General features: G+C 44.9%; 1 non-coding gene across 1 annotated transcript; it reads left to right on the top strand.

Moving 5' to 3' along the window:
* The first annotated feature begins 8,317 nt into the window (after positions 1-8,317).
* On the top strand, positions 8,318-8,389 carry TRNAE-UUC (transfer RNA glutamic acid (anticodon UUC)). The gene has a single exon. It is a non-coding gene; the product is annotated as a tRNA-Glu (tRNA).
* Positions 8,390-9,728: the final 1,339 nt, after the last annotated feature.

Genomic DNA, 9,728 nt, shown 5'->3' with positions numbered 1-9,728 from the left:
GCTAAGGAAGTCTCCACTCCATTTTTCCCTTGGAGCGAACTATATGGCTGTAAGCTCAGCCTAGAAATAGAAAGATCCATCAACGTTTTGGGTTAGGAAAGACTAACTCCTAACTAGGTTCGACTTTACAGGAGAAAGAACCCCATCGAAACTCAAAAACTCGATCATCTCCTTCATTCTAACCCTGCTCAGAAAGAGCTCTTTCATTTCAAAAAAGCAATATGGATGGACTAGACTCAATATCTACGCCCCCAATAAATATGGCAAGGTATTATTATCGCTTAGCGCTTGTGCTAAGGAAAAGCAAAATTGAATGAATGTCAGAAGCGACTGATGAGTGAGAGCGCTACGAAGAGCAAGTGCTTTCTCATTCTTTAACGAAATGGAAAAAACGACACGACGGCCGAGCGCGTAGAGCAACAAGTTATTGCGGGCAGGAGTTTAAAATCCATGAACTTCGTACAGAGCATCTCGGAGGAAGATGAGCAATTGGAGCGGAAAAACAAAGATTTTGTCCATTTACCACCGAAATAATACCTTTGTAACCGTTACAGATGCTAGGGGGAATAAAAAAACTGGGGCTTCCGCGGGTTGTTTGGAGGAAATCAAAGGGCGGTCTCGTCTTTCTCGGTATGCTGCTGAAGCAACTGCAGAACATGTCGGGCGATCCGCCAGAAATCTGGGGATGAAGTCGGTTGTAATGAAAGTGAAAGGTGCTACTTTTTTTTTAAGGAAAAAGAAAGCAGCGATCTTGAGCTGGAGAGAAGCTTATACCTTTGCTGAGTGTAAGCGAGGAGATCAATCTCCAATTATGTACATCCACGATGTGACCCAACTTCCACATAATGGATGCCGACTCCCTAGGAAACGTCGTGTTTAAATAGTTCTAAGAAGTTCTCCATTTTCACTTTACAACAATTTCGGAAAAAATCTGACTCGTCTGGAAGTGGGAGGGAGTACGCGCGCTAGCGCGCTACGGAAGGCGCGCTAGCGCAAAACCGTTGCAGATGAATAGAACAGGAAGAGGAGAAAACTCATCAAAAAAAATGCCAGGACCCTTTTAAAGGGCAGTTTTGTTGATGCATTCCTGTTGAGAATGAAGAAGAAAAGAGAGACTGAAGTGAGCAAGTTCACAATGTGGTTCAATCATCCACAGATCGTGAACCTTCGTCTTGACCTCAACATTTTCACTATCTAGGTGGGAATCTGTATTCTCTTTGCTTGGATTTTTGGGATTCCCTTCGTTCCCCAGATAACCTATGCTGCTGATGAGCCAGAGCAAGCGGCTGGGCTGGGGGACGGCGGTGCCGACGTTGACTTAGAACTTTGGTTGGTTTCCCGCCTGGACCGGTCTCGGAAGAGCAAGACCCTCTCTCGCAAAGAGAGGAAGTTAAGCCCAAGCCACTAATATCTCGGGATTTTTGCTTGAGAAAACTTTCTTCCGCCCTACTAAAATCTCCGTACTCCTTAACCGCAACCGATTCCTCATGGTGAAGATTTACATTCAAAGGAGAAAGCTGAATCAGCCTCTGAACATTTTCCATCTTCTCTTTAGCTTGGACCACACGGCTTGGAAGGTTAGAGAAGAATTCCTTGTTAAATTTCTTCAACTCTTCCTTAGCACAAGCGCTAAGCGATAATAATTCCTTGAATAGGAAGAGTTTCACCATTAGCAAGGGCAATTGAAACATTACCGACATCGTTTGAAAGATAAGAGAAGTCGTCAGTTGACCCGGCGGTTCGAAGCTCCCGAGTCAACAACCTAAGGGAGGTTCTTACTTGACTTAGGTGTGAAGATACCTGCGGCATTGGCAGAGTGGGTCTCTTTCTCTTGAGAAGAAGAGACATCGGATCTTGATCTTTTGCTAAGGTAGAATTGAGCGAATTCTTCGAGAATCTCGTTCGGCACTTTTGATAAAGTAGACGATGCTTGCTTCTTATCAAAAACCTCAGGTGGAATAGTTGGCTTTTCTACAGCTGCGTATGCGGGCTTAAGTCACTTTGCCTTTCCGGGAAGATCATCTGGTTTGCCGTTAAGTTCCCAACATCGATCCACGGTATGATTTGGCTTCCCACAATGAGAGCAAATGGGCCGGTTTAAGCCCCCATTCCTTCCTCTTCCACTCTGAGTTGTATGATTGGTAAAGGATCAATGGCCTCTAGCCAAAAGGGCTGAGGCTTAAATGAGAGCATGGGGTTATTCATCGCAAGCTGTCTTGCTTCCTCATTGAGTAGAACTGGAAGGACGTTGTCTCTTCTGCTCAAGTGCTCATTTGCAAGGATCTGGACTTTGATCAGCTCGTATTCCGGCAATCTATCATGCCAGCCAAGGTTTGTCTTGTTCCATTTGAGTGGCAAGCGTGTCATGTGCGCCACATGTGCATAGTGGAAGTGGTTGGTATGATTCAAGCTCGGCCCAATACGACATCTGTTAATTATAGAAGGCATTTATGCTCCAGTCTCCCTGTCTGGCTGAGGATATCTACTGCTTGATTTGATAGATCCTAGAAGCAAAGCCGCGGGAATACAATCGATTGACATGTTCCCAAATGAAACGTGCAGACTTCATCCAAAATAGGCTGGCGTTAACGTCAGACTCCATGGTGGAATTTCACAGCCAAGAGCTAACAAGATCGTTGTTAGCTTTCCAATCACCTTTCATCAGTGTTTGAGCGCGTTCCAAAATTGACCCTCTCTGAAACGTTTTCTTCTTTCCTCCCAGGAACAACTGAACTGCCTGAGACCATTGCAAAAAATGGTTTCCATTTAAGCGATGAGGAAGAATTTGCAGGCCTAGGTTGTCATTTGGCGAGAAACCGAACACTGAATTTGCGGTGATTAGAGAGGGATTTTGAGCGAAACATGATGTTTGTGAAGTACCCTCTGCTGCCATGAGATGTAATGGAGCAAAACACTAGAACTACCAAGAACGAACAGAAAAAAAACCGCTTCGTATGTATGCTGTTAATAGAACAAACAACAGGTGTGCATGCGAACAAACAAGACGAAAAAGGAGTATAAGAACAAAGGAAGACACAGCACCAAGAGCAAGCAAAGAAGAGGAAAGCAAAAGAGGGTGCTGTTAACGAGCGGAAAGCAGTCAAAACGTGATTGTTTGCTGCTGTTAATGAGAGGAAAACCTTCAAAACGTGCTTGATATAGCGGAGAAATAGGTGCTGCTAATCGAGAAGAAGTCAATATAACAGCAAGTGTATATGCTGTTAACCCATAGAATAACTGGGCAAAGTTAGGATTTGCAAGCAGAAACAAAAGGAAAAGAGTTCCGTGTGGTGAGAAAGAGAGGGAAAATAACGCAGGACTACTGATAACAAGAAAAAAACGCTGCTGTAAAAACAGTTGTGGCGTCCCGCCAATCATTCTGTTTTTGAGATTCAAAACACTGACTTAATGTAAAATAGAGAGCCGGAGGCAAAAAACGACCCGTAAAGAGGGAGGAAGAAAAGCGATGTTTTAGGGCAAAAAAGAAAACAGTAATGTAAGAGGAGAAAGAAAAAACTGCAAGGCGGATCTTACGTGTGATGCATATGCTCCACGATCCACACGCCAGTGCTAGGGTTTCTCAGAGCTAAGGATCTATTGCTCTGATACCATGTAAAAAACTTGGAATGGAATCTTTCTTCATGGAAAGTTTTTTATAAGAGCACACCTGCTTTTATTCACAGCTTATTAGTTGAGGCACTGCGTGTTATCATCTAAGCATGTAGGGCGTGTTTTCATCTAAGAAAGATGTACAGTGCTCGTGGAGCGCACTTGCGAAGGACCAACGACGATATATATAGAAAAGGTCAAAGAAATCTATATAATAAAATAAGGTAAAAAAGATGTATTAATTAGTTCAAAGAAAGCGGCCGGGTTGAAGTTGCTTGTAGTTTGATTTTTTTCATCGAGATTTTTTTGGTGAACTCAAATCTGCCGTACTCTATCGAAAAGTTGGATTCCATTCTCCTTGGAATCAATTCTCCCATGCCTTTCTCGGTTGGACCAACCCAACCGGCTCCGCTCGGGTTCGGGCAAGAACAAGTCTCTCTATTGGTTGGGGAGCAGCGCTATTAGGATATCTTGCAGAATGCACGAAACTGTCCTTTCCTTTTTGTTTTCGAATTCCGATAATCTGTTTTGTTTCGTCGAAACCATCTTTTTTTTGATTTCTGACTATTTTAGAATACTCGTTGACTTTTTTTTGAAGAAATCTTGGAATGGCTTTCTTTCAGAGTACCGAATCAGTGCCCCCGCTCCCGGCGAAGATCCCCTGGGAGAAGACTCCGCGAGTTCTACTGATACGGATTCCATAGATTCCTCGAATGCCTCTGAGAACCCGAACCCAGATTCATCAAATGATGAAGATGCTGACTCCGAGGCCGATCCGAATCCAGAGAATCCCGCCGAGGCGGTTCCTCCGTATAGGGCGCAAAATGCGGATAGGGAGAACGCTTTATATGAGAGGATCATTCGCCTTGAAGAAGGAGAAGCTTACTTACCGCTTCCACAGTTTCATCGCGGGGAATATTTACAAGAGGTGAAATCAAATTTTGATTTAGCGTCCTCTCAGGGAGAAGAAAGTTATCTCCAGGAGCTGGAAGATGCCGCTAAACGTTTGGATTTCCACGAAAGAGAAGTTCAGGTCCAAGATCTGCTGTTTGGGATTTTCACTCGTGACGCCCCCGAGGTCCAGGCCCGTGTTAACGAAGCCTCCCCAGTTTAGAATATAAGATCTGAGATCTACTCATATATAGACCAGATTCTTGAAGAAAGAGCCTCCAAGCGGAAGCTGGAGCTCCCGGGCAAGGCAAGCAGCATGTGTTAAGCGGTAGCCAGCAAGAGATCGGGAAGCAGCAGTGTCCGGAGGTAGTTCAACCAAAGCAGTAAGGTAAGCCGCGGTACCATAAGGCATAGTCGTTAGCTATATGGGAAGCAAGGCAGGAAAGAGCATAGGCGGCTAGTCCTGATTTTCAGCAGTAAAGTAGTCCGGTAAGAAACGTAAGCTGAGAACACCCTTTTTCTAGGATATAAATATCCCAGTAACTATAAATATCCCAGTAACTAGAGTTAGTAAATACGGCTAATCATACCTGTTTGAGTTGACCAGAAAGCAGTAAACTGTAGTCAGCGGTGAACAAGAGGTAAGTAGCCAGAAGCTGTCAGCCAGAGTAGCAAACTAAGCGATAGGAAGGTCTAGTGCGGTCAAAGCAGGAAGCTAAGAGGACAGGTTTCGGTTAGCTCAACCAGACTAGTAAGACAAGCAGGTCTTGGGTGGTTCAACTAGAGCAGCGGAAGGCTAAGCAAGAGAGCTAGCAGCAGTAGAGCAAGCAGAGGTGGGTAATAAAATAATTTGGTAAGGCTAGAACAAGCAAGGGATTGAGCTTTAGAAAGCCGTTGCTTGTTTCATCCGGGGGTTCACTTCATTCATTATGAACTAAAAAGTGTAAGGCTGATTAGTGAGGTCTTAAAAACTTCATACAATGAATGATCAGCCATTCAATTTTTTCAGCAAGTAGGCGACGCGAATCTATGCTTTCTATCTTTCAATCGGATACCAATTGCTTGGATGCGTTTGAAAGCCTCGAGATAACTTGCAGAAAAAATTCTTTCTAGGTTTGTCTTGTGTCTCCGTAACAAATGGTCCATTTATTGATGGGCGAACGACGGGGATTGAACCCGCGCGTGGTGGATTCACAATCCACTGCCTTGATCCACTTGGCTACATCCGCCCCTACCCCCGCACAGGTTTAAGTCTCTATCTACGATCAGATCCTTTCCGAACCCCCCTATGACCGCTATCAAAGAGAAGCTTTTTCCTATACTATAGTTGCAAGTCTATTGTTGTGTTTTGGAATTAGGGGAAGCAAAGCTTCAACAAGTAGAAGCTTCCTGGCAAAGCTTCAAACAAAGAGGTTGGGCTGTTCACTTCATTGATTTGACTTCATTTTACTTAACTTAAGATTAAAGATAGGGGCCGGGCGGGCAGTGAAGGCTCGTTTAGTAGACAGCAAGCGAGCAGCAAGCTACGGCTTTGACGAGCAGCAAGCACCTACTCCTATCAAAATGAAAAGCAGCAAGCTACGCTTGAAGAAGCGAGCCCCTATCAGAGAAAGCCATTGCGCGCTAGCCCCTTGTATAGGGTTCCAAACCTGCGCACCCCTAAACTACAAGCTTTGAAGCCCCTACTTTTATTTATGGGATATTTGAAGAAGCCCCTTTCTACAAACCTTTCTATAATATAAGGGAAGCTCGAAGAGCTTTCTTCGCATGCTTGAGCGCATCTTTCCCCTTTCTATTAGTAAGGTTGTCAAAAGGAATTATTATCGCTTAGCGCTTGTGCTAAGGAGTGAAACAGCTTGACCATAGGGAAAGGTATTATTATCGCTTAGCACTTGTGCTAAGGAGTGCTTGAGTTCCTTTATGACTAAACTAATATAATAGGGGTAAGGGGGCGCTAACGAGCAAGAAAAGGCCCCTTACTATAGAACAAAGCAAGGGATTGAGCTGTTGCGCTGCTTTAGACTAATTAATGCAAGCAACAGCGCGCTAGCGCGAAAGCCGTTGCTAACGCCTTTACTAATAAAAATAGGGCGTTTTCTTGCTGGCTAAGGCGCCCTTCCTTCAGATGGCTCCATCTATTCATCTTTTTTTTCAAATGGATATTTAGGGATCTCTCTTGCTCATAGATCTTGAAAGCAGATCAATATCCGTTTCTCAATATATCTATCTATCTATCGATAGAAAGATATGGATCTCTATCTGGATCTATCTCCATATCTAAATATGGAAGAACCAACACTTAAAGGGCGTAACCAACGGAAGGTTCTCACCCTGTCCCCGACATTGTTCTCCGGCGATGCCCCCTGGGCGAAAGGGGCCACCATTCTCTTTCTTTCTTCAATCGTTCCGATCAGGACAAGTGGGTTGGTTCGTTTCGTCCTTCTATCTACGCAATTCTCTGTCTTCGTTCGTGATCATGTTGGGCGAAAGGTAGTTGTAGAGGATCGGCTGTGAAACGGCGATTCCCCCCTTTCCATTGAAGTAGGGAGGGCCTCCTTCCCCACCATTCCGGCCGATTATTTTTAGGGATTTTACCGATGCTGAAGTGCTTACCAAGCCACCTACTTGAGAAGCTAGTCGCCAGAAAGAAGCGACGAGGAAGCGAAGCTGTCTACGAAGCTTTGCTCCCCCCCTGTAGTCGTAGTACTCGGCTCGTCGCTACTTTGATTCAAAAGGTAACCGACGGTTCCCGACTTTCTCCGGTTTCCGCAACCGTAATCATTTGTCACTCCGATTACTTCATCCATAAATCTTTTTTTATTATTTCAATAGCGGTACGCTCTAAAAAAAAAGTCAAGGATAAGCTTGCATTCTAGAAGCGGTAGCTTCCTGCCTCCTTCATCCCTACTGCCTCCTTCGGTGATAAGCTCCCTTCCCTTTTCTAAAATGCCTGATTGGTCTGCCTCAGCAAATGTACAAAGTGGAGCTGCCCGCTGTTTGGCTGACCCTCTTCTTCCCATTCGGGTTGGGTTGACCCAGAAGTTAAGTAAGAAGGAATGGAACCACTGGAGAGTCGTCTGCAGTTCACACTTGGGCAAAGACGACTGACTTTGGAAGCGGAACACGAACCGATTTCCGCTATTCCGGGTTATTATTGAGCGTAGCGAAATCAAGGTTTATGATAAAGTCAGCGAAGTTTCTATGGTGTTCTACCTTTGCGTAGTCTCGGTCCACAGTGGAAGGCTCCGCACCTGAGCCTCGTTAGACTCAGCGGAAGTTTAAGGTGTAAGTAAAGAGAATAGAAGAAATGAAGTCCGTCCCTTAGCCTAGTCTATATCTACGACGCAACTCCGTACCGACGCCTCACTACTACTTAATTAATTAACGGCTAAGCGATTTTATAACCTGAGCTTTCCTTAGCACAAGCGCTAAGCGATAATAATTCCTTAACCAGCTGACCTTACTTCGTAACCTTAACGTACTTTCTTTCTTACTTTAGCATAGGCCTTCGCCACTTCAAACGGGCGCTCCGCCCCCTATTTTTTTTTTAATTAGAAAGAACGAGGCCTTACTTATTCTGTTCAGGGGGGATGAAAGACAAAGAAAGGGGTCAGGGGGCTTTTTGATCGGAGAAAGGGAGGGGGCGTGGTTGGTGTGTCACTGGGTCGGTGGGGGAACCCGTAGGAAGGGGGGACGACCCGCCGAATTCACATCAGAAATCGCCAACATGAACACAAACGAAATCTTGAATTGCGTATAGAAACAAAACGAACCACTTCTATTCTCGGAGCTGAGGTATATGAAGAATGGCTTTTTGGTCCCTTTCGTCCAGTGGTTAGGACATCGTCTTTTCATGTCGAAGACACGGGTTCGATTCCCGTAAGGGATAGGTACTCATTCCCGGCCGCTTTCAGTTAGTGTTCATTGCTGAGTGATCGCTCGCTATCTGGCTGGAAAAGGTGGTCCGGAAGCTTCCTCTCTCCCAGCAAGCAAGACGAGATCACCACTTCTCTCAGTAATGGACTTCCTTAAATTCTTCCTTAGCCTTAGATGTCCTTTCATAGAATAGATTCTCGAACCTCCGACAGACAGAATCTCCATGCATGCGTTCTTTCTCTCCTCCCCCCGTACCCCCTAATTCCCCCTGAAACCCCCTGAACGGGGACAGTGCAGATTATGAAGCATATCCATGAAATCTTTCTCAAATCATCTATCCTATCTCGAGAGGTGCTCTTGAATGAATGAAAGGAAGTCCATTACGGAGAGAAGTCATTATATTCTAAGTCTCTATATGAAGGACAGAACTCATATTGGATCCCTATCAATATTCAAATTCAGAATATAGAGTTCGAGCACAAATCTCCTCCTCTGCATGGTCTTCTCCGTAGGGCCGATGCGCGGACATGCTGAAAGCAAGAGGCATAACTCATTTACTAGATTGGGAAAGCCTCCAAAACAGAATGGTCCCTTCCGGCGCATCCAGCTCGGAAATGAGTAGTGTGAACCAAACCCCACCCCTACCCGCTCGTGAGCCCCAACCTCCTGCGGCGGAACTTGCTGGGGGTTTCCCTCCGGCTGCTAACGCCGGGGTTGTTCCGCCAGGGATCACTGGCGAAAGCTCCGCGAGCAACTACATCAAAAACCTCTATTCTTGACGCGAACGGACGCTTTCTTGGAACTAATTGATAGGCACTTAGTGTTATAACTATATAAACAAAGATAACAAGCGTGCGATATGCAGCATCAACCAACGGAAAAACGTAGTCGCCGCCTATGTTATAACGCATACCCAAAAGCCCTCCACCCCACCTTCCCCGAATCACTCCTGCTGTTCCATCCGTTTACGGATACCATCCTGTAAATTGAGTTGCCTGCCCTGGGTTGGTTTGGCCTATTAGCCTGGCTAGCGAAGTACGCTTTCCTTCCTTTAGTTCAAGAGTTCCGGAAGTTCAAACTCAACAAGAAAATTACATCCAGTGCAATGCAAACAACTTTGATTAGTAAGTCTTTGCTTCGGCGAATTGCTTTTTTCCTTTATTTATGGTTGAATTCTCTCTGGTGGAATTGCTGTACATGATGATGAAAATTTATCTTTTTTTGAAAATTCAAAAAGAAAAGAATTCGACGATAAGAGAAGAGGGGAAAGAAAAGCAGAAATAAGAATGAAAATAGAAGAAGAAAGATAAAGAGAAAGCAAAGCACCTATCACCCGGCCAGATAGAGAACGA

This window comes from Corylus avellana, unplaced genomic scaffold, assembly GCF_965113065.1.
Source record: "Corylus avellana unplaced genomic scaffold, dhCorAvel1.hap1.2 HAP1_SCAFFOLD_36, whole genome shotgun sequence".
NCBI lineage: Eukaryota > Viridiplantae > Streptophyta > Magnoliopsida > Fagales > Betulaceae > Corylus > Corylus avellana.
This window is presented reverse-complemented; position numbering and strand designations above follow the sequence as displayed.